This window comes from Cherax quadricarinatus, chromosome 8 (assembly GCF_038502225.1).
Source record: "Cherax quadricarinatus isolate ZL_2023a chromosome 8, ASM3850222v1, whole genome shotgun sequence".
NCBI lineage: Eukaryota > Metazoa > Arthropoda > Malacostraca > Decapoda > Parastacidae > Cherax > Cherax quadricarinatus.
Window position 1 is genome coordinate 29,705,298 of NC_091299.1, and position 24,000 is coordinate 29,729,297.

Consider the following 24,000-nt stretch of genomic DNA (forward strand, 5'->3'; position numbering starts at 1 on the left):
GCGTCCAACGCATAAGCCTTGTGTTGTGATTCTTCATGGCTTGGAGATAGACTAACGGGTTGTGATCACTGTAGACTGTGACCACCTGCGATGTCTGGCCCACATAAACATCGAAATGCTCCAAAGCCATTACCAGCGCGAGGGCTTCTTTTTCAATGGTAGAGTAAGCTCTCTGATGTGGCTGGAACTTAGCTGAAAAGTATGCTACAGGCTGCAACTCCTTGTTCCCGATTTGTAATAGTACCGCCCCAACCCCAGACTCACAAGCATCAACCTGTAATGAAAAAGGTTTGGAGAAGTCTGGAGACAGGAGAATGGGTGCAGAGCACAATAATCTTTTTGCTTTATTAAAAGCAGTGTTACAATCTGACGTCCAATTAAAGGGAACTTTATGACTGGTAAGAGAGGTAAGAGGGGCTACAATATCTGAGAAATTCTTACAGAATCTTCTGTAAAATCCTATCATGCCTAGGAAACGTTGAAGAGATTTCCTATCATGAGGAACTGGATAATCTTTAATCGAAAGAACTTTAGCAAGTTTAGGTGCAACATTACCACTACCTACTTCATGGCCTAGAAAAGTGATAGTGGCCTGGCCAAAGGAAGATTTAGATAAATTAACTGTTAATTGGGAATTCTTAAAGGTCTCAAACAGAGCTTTAAGTCTAAGTAGGTGTTGATCCCAAGTATCAGACACCACAACAATATCATCTAGGTATGCTGCCGTGCCTTCAAGTCCTTTAATAGCCTGATGGATGAGTTTCTGGAATGAAGAGGGGGAATTTTTCATTCCGAAGGGGGTAACTGTATACTGATAATGACCTCCTGGAATTACGAAGGCAGAGATTTCCTTCGCCTTATCTGTCAAAGGTACCTGATAGTAACCTTTAAGGAGATCTAATTTGGACACAAAAGTAGCCTTACCCACAAAGTCAATTACGTCATCCAGACGAGGAAGAGGGTAAGCATCTGTGATTGTGACCTCGTTCACTTTACGGTAGTCTGTGCACATACGAAACCCTCCATCAGCCTTCTTTACTAGGATGCACGGTGAAGCCCATGGACTAGATGACTCCTCCACTAAACCATGTTCTAACAAGAAGTCTACTTCCTGCTGAAGTAGCCTTTGCTTTTCAGGATTAGCTCTGTAGGGGGAGAGTTTAATTGGTTTAGATTTTCCCACATCTACATCATGGTAACCTAACGTACATTTTTTCGGCACATCCGAAAAAATATTAGGATATGACTGTAGAAGCTCAGTTAAATTGGTTGCTTGTATTTCAGATAATCCATCCATTAAAGGGCTAGGATCCTTGAGGAGGACAGAATTGGAAAGTTTAGTATTAATTTCAGAGATAGAGTGCAAAGAGTCAGAGTCGTCCTCAGAGGTAGAGGACAGAGTCATTACTGGGACTTTATCTGGTGTATGAAAGGCCTTGATTTGATTAATGTGGTAAGTTTTTGTTTTTGAGGTCTTATCAATGGGGGCTACCACATAATTTAAATCAGATAATCTACTTACTATCTGCATAGGTCCCGTAAATCTAGCTTTCAAGGTGTGGCCAGGTATAGGTTCCTGCACCAACACCTTGTCTCCTGGATGGAAGGAGCGGAATTGTACACTTTTGTCATACCTCTGTTTCATCTTACTTTGAGCTATCTTTAGGTTAGCCATGGCTAACTCACGTGCCACCTGCAACCTTGAAGACGGGTTGTAGAGTGCTGAGCTTACGTCTTCTCCCATCCATCCTTCTTTGAGCACCCGAAGAGGACCTCGTACATTGTGCCCAAAGATCAGCTCAAACGGACTATACCCTGTAGACTCTTGCACCGTCTCTCGTACTGAGAACAGCAACAAAGGTAGAGATTCATCCCAATCTGTCGGAAAGTGCATGCAAAAACTTCTCATCATTGTTTTTAATGTTTGGTGGAATCTTTCCAAGGCGCCTTGGGACTGAGGGTGATAGGCAGTGGATAAGTTGTGAATTATCCCTAACCTAGTTAATACTTCCCTAAATGCTTTGGCAGTGAAGTTAGTACCTTGATCACTTTGTATAGTTTTAGGAATGCCAAAACAAGAAATGAATTTTGTTAAAGCTTTGAGAATAGCTTTAGTATGGATACTACGCATTGGGATCGCTTCAGGATATCTGGTTACTTTATCCATAATTGTAAATAAATACTGATTTCCAGACTTTGACTTAGGTAGTGGACCTACACAATCTATAATTAAATCTGCAAAAGGTTCTCCATCAGCAGGTATGGGTTGGAGAGGTGCAGGTTTAATGGAATGTCCAGGTTTTCCAACTTGCTGACATTCTCGGCAACACCTAATATGATTCTTCACATCTTTCTTTAATTTTGGCCAATAAAATTCTTTTGTGATTCTATACAAGGTTTTTGTAATTCCTAAGTGACCTCCTGATGACGTATTATGAGCTATATTTAATATCTGAGGTCTATACTTGGTTGGAACCACTAACCTGTCGTATAATTGCCGGCTCTCTATCTCCTTACCAGTCTCAGTGCAAACCAAATAATCATTTTTAACTTCATACTTGACTGGATGACCCAAAGAGGATTTACCCATGGCTGCCTGAAAAGCGAATTTTAAAGAAGGGTCCTTTCGTTGTTCCTCCCGGAAGGACAGTCCCTCGGGCATGGAAACAGAGACATCTGGCAATCCTGCAACCTGGGAATAGGAAGGCTTGATCGGGGTCTGTTCACTTGATTTACGAGACTCCGGCCGGTGTGTCTCATAAAACAACGTGGCTATTCCGAGATCGGAGTCGTCCAAGGATAGGTCAACATTCTCCCCAGACAACCCTTGGGATGTTGCCCGAGTTATGGCCAACACTGGAGAAGCATTAATCATTATAGGTTCAGGACACGAAGTAACAGTAGTAATGTTATTACCCAGTAATAACATGGCATTTTTCATGGGAAATCCTTTTGAGACCCCTACAGTCAAGTACCCAGTGTAATATTTGCACTGTACATAAATTTTATGCAAAGGAACGGAAAAGATAGCTCCTCCAAATGCTTCCAATAAAACTGAGGAATTCAAAGAAGTATTCTCTGAAAGGGGTAATATTCCTTCTCTGACAAGTGAGCAATATGCTCCAGTATCTCTAAAGGTATTTACTTTAGTTGGTTCTGAGTTTTCCTGAAGGGAAATAAGACTTTCGCAATAATAAGGGGCCATACCTTTTTCTACTTCTCTAGGGGACATGTTACTAGGGATATTAGAGATTTTCCCGATGGGTTGAGGTTTTTGGGGGCAGTTGGAACTGATGTGACCTACTTTATTGCACCTGAAGCAGACGACAGGCTTGCCCTTTACTCCCTGATGACGTTGCAAGTGGTGTCGTTCTGGCTGGTGCCTCTCTGGATATTGTTGTCGAGATGCTCCATAAGTAGTTTGCCTCTCCGCAGGGGGACCATATGTTGAGAAGCGTGGCTCACCAGGTGACTTGGTTGGATGACGTAGACGCTCTCCCTCCGGCTGGCACTTCATTCTCCAATGTTGTCGATCTCTGCTCACGCCAGACTGTTGAAAAGAGAGACGGGACCGCTCGGACAAGGAGCGGTTCGTTTCGAAGGTATCAGCCAACCTGGCCGCCTCCAATGCAGTGGTTAAGTCACGATCCTGCAGAAAGACACGAACCTCTGGTCCCACAGACTCCAGCAGGTTATCAATCAGAATAAGCTGCACCAGCTCCTCAAAGTTAGAGACACCACTCGCTTTATACCAGCTGGTAAAAGCTTTGGTTTGCTGTCTCACAAAGTCCACCAGGGATTGACCAAGCTGCCGCCTGTTCAATTTGAAGGTCTTACGATATTTAGCTGGGATACATGTATATGCTCCCAACACTGTGGTCTTCACTACTTGATAATCAGAGAATTCAGCGTCAGTTAATACCGACGTAAATTCCTGTGCCTTACCCAATAATGCTGTATGAACCAACGCTGCCCAGTGCTGTTCCGGCCACCTCAAGGCTCGAGCCTGATTTTCGAAGCTTTCGAAAAATTGCTCTGGTTCGGCCTCATTGAAGCGGGGAACAAGCTGTACTGCTTTTTGTAAACTGAAATCGTTTACAGAATGCGAAAACTGCCTCCTCTCTCTTTCCCTATCAAATTCTTCCCTTGCGAATGCTCTCTGTTCCCTAGTTTGCTCAAGATTGATTTTTGCCAGCTCAAGTGCCAACGACGCTGATTCACCCTGAGACAACCCAGCTGCACTATACTGACCATTTTGCTCCGTAGGTATATCATCTTCCTCCTGCGAGAACATAGTAGTTTTTTCCCTAGCTCCCGTAAAGGGAGGAGTTTGATGTGCCATCTCTTCTTCAATAAGTATGTCAGCAATAAGTGAACGCAGTTGCGCAGCTGTAAGAGTGCGTTTATAGGGAATGCCAATGGAACGAGCAATTTGCCAACAACGCTGTAGAGACAATTTAGGTAGGTTATGCAAAGTATATGCCGACACCAGGCGTCTGACTCGTCTAGGTGGCATAAGTTATTCGCTATGCACAGTACGAATACCCCAACGTAACACGTTAATTTGCAGAACACGCTTAGCTATGCACAGTACGATTGCAGAATACGCATACAAGCAAAGCCGACTGCACACAAGATTGACCGTAGCGAAGCGAGCACACTGAACAAGCTAGTAGCGAGCTGTTGAACGATCACACAATAGCAAGGCTGATCATAAGCAACTGACACGCAAAATTTGTAAAGCGAAGCGAAACAGCAAGCTACACAATGTTCCTGCTACAAGCTTCACCCTAAGCTCAACCGTTTCTCTAAGTCCAGCTCTCGGACAGGCTACCCATATTACAACCTAGGATTTCAAATGGCCTGTTATCCCAAGTGTAATGGGAGCAAATAAACACAGTAGAAAAAGTTTAGACTTATATTATCCTTCACCAATTATAACAGCAATATGTACACTATGTACAGTGATAAATATAGTGCACTCCACGGTAAGCAAAGCAGAAATAGAAGCCACAAGATAGCAGACCGTGCTTCAACCAGCTCTAGAGTGGGAATGACAAGGGCAGACAGGAGAGCGGTATCCACATAACCTCTGCGATTGTCAATCCCACCTTCTTATTGGCTAGAACCTGGTCACTAGTTGAACGATGGGGCCCCATCATCAACTCTTAGCAACCTGGTTCGCTGGTTGGGGGAGATAGCCTGTAAATGAGGGTGTGTCCATGCGCCGAATAAAGGTTACGTACTCTTTGCATGCCACACATACATACATACATACATACATACATGCATACATACATACATACATACATACATACATACATACATACACACATACATACATACACACATACATGCATACATACATACATACACACATACACACATACACACATACACACACACATGCATACATACATACATACATACATACATACATACATACATACATACATACATGCATACATACATACATACATACATACATACATACATACACACATACATACATACACACATACATGCATACATACATACATACATACATACATACATACATACATACATACATACACACATACATACATACACACATACATACATGCATACATACATACATACATACATACATACATACATACATACACACATACATACATACATACATACATACATACATACATACATACATACATACATACATACATACATACATACATACGTACGTACGTACGTCCGAACGAACAGTTCACACACCAAGGTTTTCACTTTAATCAAGGATAACATCACACGTAGGAAAAAAATAATGATAACGAAAATAATGATAATCATCAATAAAAATCATCAAATTACGTGACTAGAGTAACTTCAAGTAACAGAGTAATACATCACTATAAATGTTTCCTCATTACAAAAAAAATGCATTTTGCTCAACGTAAACAATAACACTAAAATTATTTATGCCTTTCGGCAGCGAGGTATTATGAATTTCTATTATTATTACTTTTTTTTTTTTTTGAAACTCAGTGAATAATATTACGAACTGTGTTGAGTTCTATTTGTCGTTGATTCTGCGTGACCCTTACGGGTTTAGCAAGGTGTTTTTTATTTAGTAATAACTGGGAGTCGTGCACCTCGCTCACTCTTGGGCCTATTATGTGCCAGTAGGCCTCCTGCAGTGTTCCTCCTCTCTTTTGTTTTCACATATAAATTGGATGATGCGTCGAAATGATCAGTATGCGTGAGCGTCATCCTCGTATGATAACATGTGTGTTTCTCTTCTCTTCTCTCTCCTATTCTCACCTTCATCTCCCCTTCATCCTTCTCCTTCCCTTCCTCCCTCACTTCCCTTCCTTCCTACCTCACTTCCCTTTCTTCCTCCCTCACTTCCCTTCCTTCCTCCCTCACTTCCCTTCCTTCCTACCTCACTTCCCTTTCTTCCTCCCTCACTTCCCTTCCTTCCTCCCTCACTTCCCTTCCTTCCTCCCTCACTTACCTTCTTCACCCTCCCAACAAACTCTCTTCGAATAAATTGTTCCGAATATTTGGCCATATTTTCAATCTGCTGCTGTTTTTAGATTTCGGATCAAAATATGTTTTTCAAGCAGGCAGCCAGTGTGTGTGTGTGTGTGTGTGTGTGTGTGTGTGTGTGTGTGTGTGTGTGTGTGTGTGTGTGTGTGTGTGTGTGTGTGCGTACTCACCTAATTGTACTCACCTAATTGTGGTTGCAGGGGTCGAGACTCAGATCCTATCCCCGCCTCTTCACTTATCGCTACTAGGTCCTCTCCCTCTCTGCTTCCTGAGCTTTGTCATACCTCTTCTTAAAACTATGTATGGTTCCTGCCTCCACTACTTCGCTTGCTAGGCTATTCCACTTCCTGACGACTCTATGATTGAAGAAATACTTCCTAACGTCCCTGTGACTCGGCTGAGTCTTCAGCTTCCAGTTGTGACCCCTTGTTTCTGTGTCCCCTCTCTGGAATATCCTGTCTATGTCCACCTTGTCTATTCCCCGCAGTATCTTGTATGTCGTTATCATGTCTCCCCTGACCCTTCTGTCCTCCAGTGTCGTCAGTCCGATTTCCCTCAACCTTTCCTCGTTCGACATTCCCCTGAGCTCTGGAACAAGCCTTATTGCAAACCTTTGTACTTTCTCTAACTTCTTGACGTGCTTGACCAAGTGTGGGTTCCAGACCGGTGCTGCATACTCCAGTATGGGCCTAACATACAAAGTGTACAGTGTCTTGAACGATTCCTTATTAAGGTATCGGAACGCTATTCTCAGGTTTGCCAGGCGCCCGTATGCTGCAGCAGTTATTTGGTTGATGTGGGCCTCCGGTGACGTGCTCGGTGCTATGGTCACCCCAAGGTCTTTCTCCCTGAGTGAGGTCTGTAGTCTTTGTCCACCTAGCCTATACTCTGTCTGCAGTCTTCTTTGCCCCTTTCCAATCTTCATGATTTTGCATTTGGCAGGGTTGAATTCGAGATGCCAGTTTCTGGACCATATGTCCAGCCTGTCCAAGTCTCTTTGCAGTCCTGGCTCATCCTCATCTGATTTAATTCTTCTCATCAGCTTCACGTCATCTGCGAATAGGGACACTTCAGAGTCTATTCCTTCCATCATGTCGTTCGCATATATCAAAAATAGCACTGGTCCTAGAACTGACCCCTGTTGGACCCCGATCGTCACAGGCGCCCACTGTGATGCCTCTTCACGTACCATGACTTGTTGTTGCCTCTCTGTAAGGTATTCCCTGATCCATTGCAGTGCCCTCCCTGTTATATGCGCCTGATCCTCCAGCTTCTGCACTAATCTCTTGTGGGGAACTGTGTCAAAGGCCTTCCTGCAGTCTAGGAAAATGCAATCAACCCATCCCTCTCTCTCGTGTCTTACTTCTGTTACCTTGTCATAAAACTCCAGAAGGTTTGTGACACAGGATTTGCCTTCCATGAACCCATGCTGGTTTTCATTTATAATCTTGTCCCGTTCCAGGTGTTCCACAACTCTCCTACTGATAATCTTCTCCATGACTTTGCACACCATACATGTCAGAGACACAGGTCTGTAGTTTAGTGCCTCATTTATGTTTCCTTTCTTAAATATGGGGACTACATTTGCTGTCTTCCATTTCTCAGGTAGTTGCCCAGTTTCAAGGGATGTGTTGAAGATTGTGGTTAGGGGCACACACAGCATCTCTGCTCCTTCTCTAAGGACCCACGGGGAGATGTTGTCCGGTCCCATCGCCTTTGAGGTATCAAGGTCACTTAGCAGCTTCTGCACCTCCTCCTCGGTTGTTCTTATGTCATCCAACACTTGTTGGTATATTCCCTCTTGATGTTCCCTTCTGTGCTGTCTTCCCAGAGCCCTTCCTGTCTCTACTGTAAAAACTTCCTTAAATCTCCTGTTTAGCTCCTCACATACCTCCTGATCATTTCTTGTGAGTTCTCCACCTTCTGTCCTCAGTCTGATCACCTGGTCTTTGTTGTCTTCCTCCTGATGTGGCTATACAACAGTTTCGTGTCAGTCTTGATTTTCGATGCTATGTTATTTTCATACTGTCGCTGGGCCTCCCTCCTTACCTGTGCGTACTCGTTCCTGGCTCTGCGACTAATTTCCCTATTTTCATGTGTTCACTGCCTTCTGTACTTTTTCCATTCTCTATTGCACTTTGTTTTTGCCTCCTTACACCGTCGGGTAAACCAGGGGCTCGTTCTGGTCTTCCCATTGTTTCTGTTGCCCTTGGGAATAAACCTTTCCACTGCCTCCTTGCATTTTGCTGTTACATATTCCATCATTTCATTTACTGGCTTTCCTGCCAGTTCTCTGTCCCACGGTGTATGTGTGTGTGTGTGTGTGTGTGTGTGTGTGTGTGTGTGTGTGTGTGTGTGTGTGTGTGTGTGTGTGTGTGTGTGTGTGTGTGTGTGTGTGTGTGTGTGTGTGTGTGTGTGTGTGTGTGTGTGTGTGTGTGTGTGTGTGTGTGAGTGTGTGTATGTGTGTGTGTGTGTGTGTGTGTGTGTGTGTGTGTGTGTGTGTGTGTGTGTGTGTGTGTGTGTTTGCGTGTGTGTGTACTCACCTAGTTGTGATTGCTTTGTGACTGAAGAAATACTTCCTAACATCCCTGTGATTCAAATGTGTCTTCAAACTGCACCTGTGACCCTTGTTGCTGCGTCCCATAACATTCTGTCTCTGTCCACCTTGTCAATTCTTCTCAGTATTTTATATGTCGTTATCATGTCCCCCCTATCTCTCCTGTCCTCCAGTGTTGTCAGGTCGATTTCCCTTAACCTCTCTTCGTAGGACATACCCCTTAGCTCTGGGACTAATCTTGTTGCAAACCTTTGCACTTTCTCTAGTTTGTTTACGTGCTTGGCTAGGTGTGGGTTCCAAAATGGTGCCGCATACTCCAATATGGTCCTAACGTACACGGTGTACAGGGTCCTGAACGATTCCTTATTAAGATGTTGGAATGTTGTTCTTAGATTTGCTAGGCGCCCATATGCTGCAGCAGTTATTTGGTTGATGTGCGCTTCAGGAGATGTGCCTGGTGTTATACTCACCCCAAGATCTTTTTCCTTGAATGAGGTTTGCAGTCTCTGCCGCCCCCTAGACTGTACTCCGTCTGCGGTCTTCTTTGCCCTTCTCCAATCTTCATGACTTTGCACTTGGAAGGGTTGAACTCCAGGAGCCAATTGCTGGACCAGACCTGCAGTCTGTCCAGAGCCCTTTGTAGTTCTACCTGGTCCTCGTCCGACTGAAGTCTTCTCATCAACTTCACATCATCTGCAAACAAGGACACTTCGGAGTCTATTTCTTCTGACATGTCGATCATAAATACCAGAAACAGCGCCGGTCCTAGGACTGGTCACAGGCGCCCACTCTGACAACTCGCCTCGTACCATGACTCCCTGTTGTCTTCCTGACAGGTATTCCCTGGTCCATTGTAGTGCCTTCCATGTTGTCTCTGCCTGGTCCTCCAGCTTCTGCACTAATTTCTTGTGTGGAACTATGTCAAACGTCTTCTTACAGTCCAAGAAAATGCAATCTGCCCACCCCCTCTCTCTCTTGTCTTACTGCTGTCACCCTGTCATAGAACTCCAGTAGATTTGTGATACAGGATTTCTCCTCCCTGAAACTGTGCTGGCTGTCGTTGATAAGCTCATTCCTTTCTAGGTGCTCCAACACTCTTCTCCTGATAATTTTATCCATGACCTGGCATACTATACACGTCAGTGACACTGGTCTGTAGTTTAATGCTTCGTGTCTGTCTCCTTTTTTAAAAATTGCGACTATATTTCCTGTCTTCCATACATCCGGTAGTTGTACTGTTTTGATAGATGTGTTTAACCCTTTTAGCTCTGATGGGATTTCAGGTTACCAGCTTTTTGTCAAAACCATAGCAATGTACTGGTAACAGTTGGAGGCCATAGAAAACTGGAGGGACCTTCACTACCTTCTAAAAACCTACTTGATTGTGAATCTGGTAAAAGATAGTTACTAGTGGTACACAAAGCGCCTCTGTTCCCTCACTCAGGACCCATGGAGAGATGTTATCCAGCCACATTGCCTTTGAGGTATCTAGCTCGCTTAACAGCCTCTTCACTTCTTCCTCGGTTGCATGTATTGTGTCCAACACTTGATGGTGTACGTATGTATCTATGTATGTATATACATATATATATATATATATATATATATATATATATATATATATATATATATATATATATATATATATATATACATATATATATATATATATATATATATATATATATATATATATATATATATATATACATATATATATACATACATATATATATATATATATATATATATATATATATATATATATATATATATATATATATGCAATATATATATATATATATATATATGCAAAACAACCACTCTGAAAGAATAGAGAAATTCCAAGCGCTTTCGTGACTACTCACATTATCAAGGAACTACGAAAGTAAAGCATCCAAGGAAGCTATATAAGGAGTCTGGCCAGCACCTCACTATCAGATCCCACAACGGTTAAACACCTGACGCGCGCCGACCCAACTTGGATAGGTCCTTTGCACAACTCACCCACAAACTATTCTTCCCAAGAAATATATATATATATATATATATATATATATATATATATATATATATATATATATATATATATATATATGTCGTGCCGAATAGGCAGAACTTGCGATCTTGGCTTAAATAGCAACGCTCATCTTGCCATATAGGACAAGTGAAAATTTGTGTATGCAATAATTTCGCCAAAATCATTCTGAACCTAACGAAAAAAATATATTTCACTGTGTTTGTTTAGTATTAAATTATTGTAAGCAAATCTAAAATATATTTAGTTGGGTTAGGCTAAAATAAATTGCGCTTGTTATAATAAGGTTAGGTAAGTTTTCTAAGTTTCTTTTGGTGCAAAATCATAAATTTTTACTTCAACATTAATGAAAAAAATATATCTTTAAACGTACAAGAGAAAATTTTAGAAACGACTTAATTTTAGATGAGTTCTTGCTAATTGACCAGTTTTACATATTCGGCACGACATATATATATATATATATATATATATATATATATATATATATATATATATATATATATATATATATATATATATGTCGTGCCGAATAGGCAGAACTTGCGATCTTGGCTTAAATAGCAGCGTTCATCTTGCCATATAGGACAGGTGAAAATTTGTGTATGCAATAATTTCGCCAAAATCATTCTGAACCTAACAAAAAAAAATATATTTCACTGTGTTTGTTTAGTATTAAATTACTGTAAACAAATCTAAAATATGTTTAGTTGGGTTAGGCTAAAATAAATTGTTCTTTTTATAATAAGGTTAGGTAAGTTTTCTAAGATTCTTTTGGTGCAAAATTAAAACAAATTGCATTAACATTAATAATTAAAATATATCTTTAAACGTATAAAAGAAAATTTCAGAAAGGACTTAATTTTAAATGAGTTCTTGCTAATTGACCAGTTTTACATATTCGGCACGACATATATATATATATATATATATATATATATATATATATATATATATATATATATATATATATATATATATATATATATATATATATATATATATATATATATACATGCATACATACATACATACATACATACATACACTGAGAGAAATACACCTCTAGGTGTATACAATCTTGTATTATTCATATAACAACAGTAATATTAACAACAATAATAATAATAATAATAGTAATTATTATTATAAGAATGATTATTATTATTATAATAATGATTATTATTATTATAATTATGATTATTATTATTATTATAATGATTATTATTGTGGAAAATACTGTATATATTTTCCAGAAATACAGTAGTTACATGCAAATAGATGGTTATATTGTATTTAATAAAAAATTAAGTTATAAAAAATGGGAAACTGCGCCTGTGCAGAAGAGAGTCGCTAAATTTGAACTGGTCAACAAAAACGTTAGTGAATAATGGGAAGAATTTTCGTGCTCTAGAGGTTAAAATTGGGCTGACACCTCTCAAATAGGAGCCGAGATTGTTGGATGCGCATTCCTGCATAACTTGAGATATCAGGCGACTGAACAAGACAGCTCCAGGAACCTCAGATAGGTCTTATGTAGTAACTCTGGCCAGTGTTATTTTACATGGATAGACAGTGAGGTTTTCTGAGTATGATACACATTAATCTCCAGTCAAATTGGTGAGTGATATTAAGATATATTCTCCTTCTGTTATGTAAATGTGTGTATATATAATCATTTATTAATTTTAATATACAGTCCACAAACTTATATATTTACCAGAATTCCTGGTGATACATATTTCATTTGTAATTAATAGGTCCAGAGCACTTGTGGATATGACAGTGGTAGGTATCGAATAGGGACATTTTTGCAACCTAGGTGTCCCAAATTAATACTTGTCTATGTAACTTTGATAAATAATAATTATCTTTGTTATCATTTACTGTTATGTACATAATGAGTTACATTCAGATAAATGTTTTTTTCCACAATTATTATTATAATAATGATTATTATTATTGTTATTATCATTATCAGCATCACTGTTGCTGTTTCTTAATTATTTTTTAATACACATTTGACGTCAGTCGAGTACTGCCTTTTAAACATTCACTAGTTAGTCAAATACATCATTCTCTTACCTCGCACTCTTTAACCTGAGGCACTCACACTGTCCACTGTCTCCCCTCACACTGTCTAAGTTAGGGCTCTCACTCCATCCATTTAGTCAGCGTGGACTGACCCAATTCAGAACCCGATTGGAAGGAAATCAAGTTTCGCTGATGGTAAGTGAAGCGAACTTCTATTTCTCTCTCCACCTTCCCCTCCCTCACATTATATATATATATATATATATATATATATATATATATATATATATATATATATATATATATATATATATATATATATATATATATATATATATATAGGTAGTAGGTTGGTAGACAGCAACCACCCAGGGAAGTACTACCGTCCTGCCAGATGACTGTGAAACAAAAACCTGTAACTGTTTTGCATGATGGTAGGATTGCTGGTTTCTTTTTCTGTCTCATAAACACGCTAAGATAACAGGGATATCTTGCTACTCCTACTTACACTTTGGTCACACTTCACAGACACGCACATGCATATATATATATACATACATCTAGGTTTTTCTCCTTTTTCTAAATAGCTCTTGTTCTTTTTTATTTCTTCTATTGTCCATGGGGAAGTGGAAAAGAATCTTTCCTCCGTAAGCCATGCGTGTCGTATGAGGCGACTAAAATGCCGGGAGCAATGGGCTAGTAACCCCTTCTCCTGTATACAATTACTAAAAAAGAGAAGAAGAAAAACTTTATAAAACTGGGTTGCTTAAATGTGCGTGGATGTAGTGCGGATGACAAGAAACAGATGATTGCTGATGTTATGAATGAAAAGAAGTTGGATGTCCTGGCCCTAAGCGAAACAAAGCTGAAGGGGGTAGGAGAGTTTCAGTGGGGGGAAATAAATGGGATTAAATCTGGAGTATCTGAGAGAGTTAGAGCAAAGGAAGGGGTAGCAGTAATGTTAAATGATCAGTTATGGAAGGAGAAAAGAGAATATGAATGTGTAAATTCAAGAATTATGTGGATTAAAGTAAAGGTTGGATGCGAGAAGTGGGTCATAATAAGCGTGTATGCACCTGGAGAAGAGAGGAATGCAGAGGAGAGAGAGAGATTTTGGGAGATGTTAAGTGAATGTATAGGAGCCTTTGAACCAAGTGAGAGAGTAATTGTGGTAGGGGACTTGAATGCTAAAGTAGGAGAAACTTTTAGAGAGGGTGTGGTAGGTAAATTTGGGGTGCCAGGTGTAAATGATAATGGGAGCCCTTTGATTGAACTTTGTATAGAAAGGGGTTTAGTTATAGGTAATACATATTTTAAGAAAAAGAGGATAAATAAGTATACACGATATGATGTAGGGCGAAATGACAGTAGTTTGTTGGATTATGTATTGGTAGATAAAAGACTGTTGAGTAGACTTCAGGATGCACATGTTTATAGAGGGGCCACAGATATATCAGATCACTTTCTAGTTGTAGCTACACTGAGAGTAAAAGGTAGATGGGATACAAGGAGAATAGAAGCATCAGGGAAGAGAGAGGTGAAGGTTTATAAACTAAAAGAGGAGGCAGTTAGGGTAAGATATAAACAGCTATTGGAGGATAGATGGGCTAATGAGAGCATAGGCAATGGGGTCGAAGAGGTATGGGGTAGGTTTAAAAATGTAGTGTTAGAGTGTTCAGCAGAAGTTTGTGGTTACAGGAAAGTGGGTGCAGGAGGGAAGAGGAGCGATTGGTGGAATGATGATGTAAAGAGAGTAGTAAGGGAGAAAAAGTTAGCATATGAGAAGTTTTTACAAAGTAGAAGTGATGCAAGGAGGGAAGAGTATATGGAGAAAAAGAGAGAAGTTAAGAGAGTGGTGAAGCAATGTAAAAAGAGAGCAAATGAGAGAGTGGGTGAGATGTTATCAACAAATTTTGTTGAAAATAAGAAAAAGTTTTGGAGTGAGATTAACAAGTTAAGAAAGCCTAGAGAACAAATGGATTTGTCAGTTAAAAATAGGAGAGGAGAGTTATTAAATGGAGAGTTAGAGGTATTGGGAAGATGGAAGGAATATTTTGAGGAATTGTTAAATGTTGATGAAGATAGGGAAGCTGTGATTTCGTGTATAGGGCAAGGAGGAATAACATCTTGTAGGAGTGAGGAAGAGCCAGTTGTGAGTGTGGGGGAAGTTCGTGAGGCAGTAGGTAAAATGAAAGGGGGTAAGGCAGCCGGGATTGATGGGATAAAGATAGAAATGTTAAAAGCAGGTGGGGATATAGTTTTGGAGTGGTTGGTGAAATTATTTAATAAATGTATGGAAGAGGGTAAGGTACCTAGGGATTGGCAGAGAGCATGCATAGTTCCTTTGTATAAAGGCAAAGGGGATAAAAGAGAGTGCAAAAATTATAGGGGGATAAGTCTGTTGAGTGTACCTGGTAAAGTGTATGGTAGAGTTATAATTGAAAGAATTAAGAGTAAGACGGAGAATAGGATAGCAGATTGAACAAGGAGGCTTTAGGAAAGGTAGGGGGTGTGTGGACCAGGTGTTTACAGTGAAACATATAAGTGAACAGTATTTAGATAAGGCTAAAGAGGTCTTTGTGGCATTTATGGATTTGGAAAAGGCGTATGACAGGGTGGATAGGGGGGCAATGTGGCAGATGTTGCAAGTGTATGGTGTAGGAGGTAGGTTACTGAAAGCAGTGAAGAGTTTTTACGAGGATAGTGAGGCTCAAGTTAGAGTATGTAGGAAAGAGGGAAATTTTTTCCCAGTAAAAGTAGGCCTTAGACAAGGATGTGTGATGTCACCGTGGTTGTTTAATATATTTATAGATGGGGTTGTAAGAGAAGTAAATGCGAGGGTCTTGGCAAGAGGCGTGGAGTTAAAAGATAAAGAATCACACACAAAGTGGGAGTTGTCACAGCTGCTCTTTGCTGATGACACTGTGCTCTTGGGAGATTCTGAAGAGAAGTTGCAGAGATTGGTGGATGAATTTGGTAGGGTGTGCAAAAGAAGAAAATTAAAGGTGAATACAGGAAAGAGTAAGGTTATGAGGATAACAAAAAGATTAGGTGATGAAAGATTGAATATCAGATTGGAGGGAGAGAGTATGGAGGAGGTGAACGTATTCAGATATTTGGGAGTGGACGTGTCAGCGGATGGGTCTATGAAAGATGAGGTGAATCATAGAATTGATGAGGGAAAAAGAGTGAGTGGTGCACTTAGGAGTCTGTGGAGACAAAGAACTTTGTCCTTGGAGGCAAAGAGGGGAATGTATGAGAGTATAGTTTTACCAACGCTCTTATATGGGTGTGAAGCGTGGGTGATGAATGTTGCAGCGAGGAGAAGGCTGGAGGCAGTGGAGATGTCATGTCTGAGGGCAATGTGTGGTGTGAATATAATGCAGAGAATTCGTAGTTTGGAAGTTAGGAGGAGGTGCGGGATTACCAAAACTGTTGTCCAGAGGGCTGAGGAAGGGTTGTTGAGGTGGTTCGGACATGTAGAGAGAATGGAGCGAAACAGAATGACTTCAAGAGTGTATCAGTCTGTAGTGGAAGGAAGGCGGGGTAGGGGTCGGCCTAGGAAGGGTTGGAGGGAGGGGGTAAAGGAGGTTTTGTGTGCGAGGGGCTTGGACTTCCAGCAGGCATGCGTGAGCGTGTTCGATAGGAGTGAATGGAGACAAATGGTTTTTAATACTTGACGTGCTGTTGGAGTGTGAGCAAAGTAACATTTATGAAGGGATTCAGGGAAACTGGCAGGCCGGACTTGAGTCCTGGAGATGGGAAGTACAGTGCCTGCACTCTGAAGGAGGGGTGTTAATGTTGCAGTTTAAAAACTGTAGTGTAAAGCACCCTTCTGGCTAGACAGTGATGGAGTGAATGATGGTGAAAGTTTTTCTTTTTCGGGCCACCCTGCCTTGGTGGGAATCGGCCGGTGTGATCATAAAATATATATATATATATATATATATATATATATATATATATATATATATATATATATATATATATATGTCGTGCCGAATAGGCAGAACTTGCGATCTTGGCTTAAATAGCAACGCTCATCTTGCCATATAGGGCAAGTGAAAATTTGTGTATGCAATAATTTCGCCAAAATCATTCTGAACCTAACGGAAAAAGTACATTTCACTGTGTTTGTTTAGTATTAAATTATTGTAAACAAATCTAAAATATATTTAGTTGGGTTAGCCTAAAATAAATTGTTCTTGTTATAATAAGGTTAGGTAAGTTTTCTAAGATTCTTTTGGAGCAAAATTAAAAAATTTTACAATAACATTAATAAAAAAAACATATCTTTAAACGTATAAGAGAAAATTTTAGAAAGGATTTAATTTTAAATGAGTTCTTGCTAATTGACCAGTTTTACATATTCGGCACGACCTATATATATATATATATATATATATATATATATATATATATATATATATATATATATATATATATATATATATGTATATACATATATATATATATATATATATATATATATATATATATATATATATATATATATATATATATATATATATATATATTCAAATTTTGTTGAAAATAAGAAAAAGTTTTGGAGTGAGATTAACAAGTTAAGAAAGCTTAGAGAACAAATGGATTTGTCAGTTAAAAATAGGAGAGGAGAGTTATTAAATGGAGAGTTAGAGGTATTGGGAAGATGGAGGGAATATTTTGAGGAATTGTTAAATGTTGATGAAGATAGGGAAGCTGTGATTTCGTGTATAGGGCAAGGAGGAACAACATCTTGTAGGAGTGAGGAAGAGCCAGTTGTGAGTGTGGGGGAAGTTCGTGAGGCAGTAGGTAAAATGAAAGGGGGTAAGGCAGCCGGGATTGATGGGATAAAGATAGAAATGTTAAAAGCAGGTGGGGATATAGTTTTGGAGTGGTTGATGCAATTATTTAATAAATGTGTGGAAGAGGGTAAGGTACCTAGGGATTGGCAGAGAGCATGCATAGTTCCTTTGTATAAAGGCAAAGGGGATAACAGAGAGTGCAAAAATTATAGGGGGATAAGTCTGTTGAGTATACCTGGCAAAGTGTATGGTAGAGTTATTATTGAAAAAATTAAGAGTAACACGGAGAATAGGATAGCAGATGAACAAGGAGGCTTTAGGAAAGGTAGGGGGGGGTGTGGACCAGGTGTTTACAGTGAAACATATAAGTGAACAGTATTTAGATAAGGCTAAAGAGGTCTTTGTGGCATTTATGGATTTGGAAAAGGCGTATGACAGGGTGGATAGGGGGGCAATGTCGCAGATGTTGCAGGTGTATGGTGTAGGAGGTAGGTTACTGAAAGCAGTGAAGAGTTTTTACGAGGATAGTGAGGCTCAAGTTAGAGTAAGTAGGAAAGAGGGAAATTATTTCCCAGTAAAAGTAGGCCTTAGACAAGTATGTGTGATGTCACCGTGGTTGTTTAATATATTTATAGATGGGGTTGTAAGAGAAGTAAATGCGAGGGTCTTGGCAAGAGGCGTGGAGTTAAAAGATAAAGAATCACACATAAAGTGGGAGTTGTCACAGTTGCTCTTTGCTGATGACACTGTGCTCTTGGGAGATTCTGAAGAGAAGTTGCAGAGATTGGTGGATGAATTTGGTAGGGTGTGCAAAAGAAGAAAATTGAAAGTGAATACAGGAAAGAGTAAGGTCATGAGGATAATAAAAAGATTAGGTGATGAAAGATTGGATATCAGATTGGAGGGAGAGAGTATGGAGGAGGTGAATGTATTCAGATATTTGGGAGTGGACATGTCAGCGGATGGGTCTATGAAAGATGAGGTAAATCATAGAATTGATGAGGGGAAAAGGGTGAGTGGTGCACTTAGGAGTCTGTGGAGACAAAGAACTTTGTCCTTGGAGGCAAAGAGGGGAATGTATGAGAGTATAGTTTTACCAACGCTCTTATATGGGTGTGAAGCATGGGTGATGAATGTTGCAGCGAGGAGAAGGCTGGAGGCAGTGGAGATGTCATGTCTGAGAGCAATGTGTGGTGTGAATATAATGCAGAGAATTCGTAGTTTGGAAGTCAGGAGGAGGTGCGGGATTACCAAAACTGTTGTCCAGAGGGCTGAGGAAGGGTTGTTGAGGTGGTTCGGACATGTGGAGAGAATGGAGCGAAACAGAATAACTTCAAGCGGAAGGAAGGCGGGGTAGGGGTCGGCCTAGGAAAGGTTGGAGGGAGGGGGTAAAGGAGGTTTTGTGTGCGAGGGGCTTGGACTTCCAGCAGGCATGCGTGAGCGTGTTTGATAGGAATGAATGGAGACAAATGGTTTTTAATACTTGACGTGCTTTTGGAGTGTGAGCAAAGTAACATTTATGAAGGGGTTCAGGGAAACCGGCAGGCCGGACTTGAGTCCTGGAGATGGGAAGTACAGTGCCTGCACTCTGAAGGAGGGGTGTTAATGTTGCAGTTTTAAAACTGTAGTGTAAAGCACCCTTCTGGCAAGACAGTGAGGGAGTGAATGATGGTGAAAGTTTTTCTTTTTCGGGCCACCCTGCCTTGGTGGGAATCGGCCAGTGTGATAATAAATATATATATATATATATATATATATATATATATATATATATATATATATATATATATATATATATATATATATATATATATATATATATATATATATATGTCGTGCCGAATATGTAAAACTGGTAAATTAGCAAGAACTCATTTAAAATTAAGTCCTTTCTGAAATTTTCTCTTATACGATTAAAGATATATTTTTTTCATTAATGTTAGTGTAAAAAATTTTAATTTTGCACCAAAAGTATCTTAGAAAACTTACCTAACCTTGTTATAACAAGAGCAATTTATTTTAGCCTAACGCAACTAAATATGTTTTAAATACGTTTACAATAATTTAGTAATAAACAAACAAAATCAAATATATTTTTTTCGTTAGGTTCGGAATGATTTTGGCGAAATTATTGCATACACAAATTTTCACGTGTCCTATATGGCAAGATTAGCATTGCTATTTAAGCCAAGATCGCAAGTTCTGCCTATTCGGCACGACATATATATATATACATATATATATACATATATATATATATATATATATATATATATCTATATATATGTGTGTGTGTGTGTGTGTGTGTGTGTGTGTGTGTGTGTGTGTGTGTGTGTGTGTGTGTGTGTGTGTGTGTGTGTTGTGTGTGTGTGTTGTGTGTATGTGTGTGTGTGTGTCGTGCCGAATATGCAGAACTTGCGATCTTGGCTTAAATAGCAACAGTACAACAGGTCACTGATATTGTTGGAACAATACAACAGGTCACTGATATTGTTGGAACAATACAACAGGTCACTGATATTGTTGGAACAATACAACAGGTAACTGATATTGTTGGAACAATACAACAGGTCACTGATATTGTTGGAACAATACAACAGGTCTCTAGGATAGTTGGAAATGATACCAGAGATCACTGGGAATGGGAATGGGTAGGGTAAATAATAAAGGCTGGGAATGGGAAGGGTAGTGACACACTCAGGAATAGGACCATAATATTACTGAAGAGTATATGGAATGTAATTTTTTTTACTTAAGTTTACAGAAAAATATTTATTCTGTTTAGAAATTGGATTTGTTTTTGTCTCTGTTGCTTTTGTTAATATTTATTGATAACTATAATATATATATTCATCTTGCCATATAGGACAAGTGAAAATTTGTGTATGCAATAATTTCGCCAAAATCATTCTGAACCTGACGAAAAAAATATATTTCATTGTGTTTATTAAGTATTAAATTACTGTATGCAAATCTAAAATATATTTAGTTGGGTTAGGCTAAAATAAATTGCTCTTGTTATAACAAGGTTAGGTAAGTTTTCTAAGTTTCCTTTGGTACAAAATTAATTTTTTTTTGCATTAACATTTATGAAAAAAATATATCTTTAAACCTATAAGAGAAAATTTTGGAAAGGACTTAATTTTAAATGAGTTCTTGCTAATTGACCAATTTTACATATTCTGCCAAATAGGCAGAACTTGCGATCTTGGCTTAAATAGCAACGCTCATCTTGCCATTTAGGAGAAGTGAAAATTTGTGTATGCAATAATTTTGCAAATGTCATTCTGAACCTAACGAAAAAAATATATTTCATTGTGTTTGTTTAGTATTAAATTATTGTAAACGTATTTAAAATATATTTAGTTGGATTAGGCTAAAATAACTTGCGCTTATTATAATAAGGTTAGGTAAGTTTTCTAAGATTCTTTTGGTGCAAAATTATAAATTTTTACATCAACATTAATGAAAAAAATATATCTTTATATGTATAAGAGAAAATTTTAGAAAGAACTTAATTTTAAACGAGTTCTTGCTAACTGACCAGTTTTACATATTTGGCACTGCATATATATATATATATATTTATATATATATATATATATATATATATATATATATATATATATATATATATATATATATATATATATATATATATATATATATATATATGTATATATATATATATATATATATATATATATATATATATATATATATATATATATATATATATATAAATATATAAATATATAAATGCAGTGAGATCAAAACTACCAGGAGCAGCAGTCATTGCCCCCACAAATAGTGTCTTGCTAGGAGCACCTCTGGGAAGCAATGCCATTGACACAATTCTCAGGAAGAAATTGGAAGAGTTAAGGAGAATGGAACAACGAATAGGCAATCTGGACACCCACGATGCCTTGTACCTTCTCACAAAGTGCTTGAGTCTGCCCAGGTTGACATATTTCCTAAGATGTGCACCTTCATATGATAACCCTATACTGCACGAATATGACAGTATTCTGAGGCAGATTTTTACGAAAGTACTTAACCTTACTCTAGAAGACGGGCAGTGGAACCAAGCTACACTTCCAGTGAGACTAGGAGGCATTGGTGTCCGCAAGTCATCACGGATTGCGTTACCTGCTTTTCTGTCCTCGTGTATTGCATCCAGAGAGCTTGTAGCAGCGATTCTCCCTGAACATCTTAGGGACAAGATTGGAGCCCAGGACCAAAAATTCATTGACGGAGCAATGATCTGGGATAATCTAACGGGCTCAGAAACCAGACCTGCTCCCCCCAACAACTACAAACAATCGCACTGGGATGGTCCAATAGTGGAAAATATAGCCTCAACGATGCTTCAGAGTGTGTCAGGGAAGGATAGAGCCCGCCTGCTGGCAGTGAGAGCCCCTCATGCTGGGGACTTTCTGTTGGCTGTTCCCAACTCCAGCCTTGGCACACGCCTCGACCCACAGACCATCCGCATCGGTGTTGCCCTTCGACTTGCCGCCCCTATTCTCGCCGAACACAGGTGTATTTGTGGCAGTGAAGCAGCAGACCGATTCGGGTACCATGGTCTTGTGTGCCGTAAATCCGAGGGAAAGATTGCAAGACATGAGGAGGTTAATAACATTATCAAGAGGAGCCTCACAACAGCTGGATGCCCAGCAGTAAGGGAGCCACCCCAAATATGCAGATCTGATGGCAGCCAGAAGCGTCCAGATGGTATCACCCTTCAAGCCTGGACAGATGGGAAGCAGGTGGTGTGGGACTATACATGTGCATCTACCTTGGCTGATACCTATCTCCAATACACCAGGGAGGAAGGAGGGGCAGCTGCCAGCTTCAGGGAGTCCCAAAAGTCTAGAAAATATGGAGAACTTGCCCATCATTATATGTTTGTTCCCATAGGCTCAGAGACCCTTGGCTCATGGGGAAAGTGTGCATCTAATTTCCTTAAGGAGCTGGTAAAAAGACTCATCAGGGTAACTAGGGATCCCAGGGCAGCTAGTTTTCTGTTCCAGCGGCTCAGTGCGGCTGTTCAAAGGGGTAATGCATGCTGCATTTGGGGCACACGCCCCAGCTCTGAGGAGCTGGATGAGATTTTCGCCTTATAATCGGTGATACACACGTAACAACATGTACCGTATATGCCACCTTTGTATCAACAATGTATCTCTTAAATCTTCTGTGCCATATTATGTAATAAAATATTCCTATTGGTAAATATATATATATATATATATATATATTATATATATATATATATTATATATATATATATATTATATATATATATATATATATATATATATATATATATATATTTTTTTTTTTTTTTTTTTTTTTTTTTTTTTTTTCAACAAGTCGGTCGTCTCCCACCGAGGCAGGGTGACCCAAAAAAAGAAAGAAAATCCCCAAAAAGAAAATACTTTCATCATCATTCAACACTTTCACCACACTCACACATTATCACTGCTTTTGCAGAGGTGCTCAGAATACAACAGTTTAGAAGCATATACGTATAGAGATACACAACATATCCCTCCAAACTGCCAATATATATATATATATATATATATATATATATATATATATATATATATATATATATATATATATATATACATATATATATATATATATATATATATATATATATATATATATATATATATATATATATATATATATATATATATATATATACATGTCGTGCCGAATATGTAAAACTGGTCAATTTGCAAGAGCTCATTTAAAATTAAGTCCTTTCTAAAATTTTCTCTTATACCTTTAAAGATATATTTTTTTCATTAATGTTGATGCAAAAATTTATAATTTTGCACCAAAAGGAACTTAGAAAACTTACCTAACCTTATTATAACAAGCGCAATTTATTTTGCCTAACCCAACTAAATACATTTTAGATTTGTTCACAATAATTTAATAGTAAACAAACACAGTGAAATATATTTTTTTCGTTAGGTTCAGAATGATTTTGGCGAAATTATTGCATACACAAA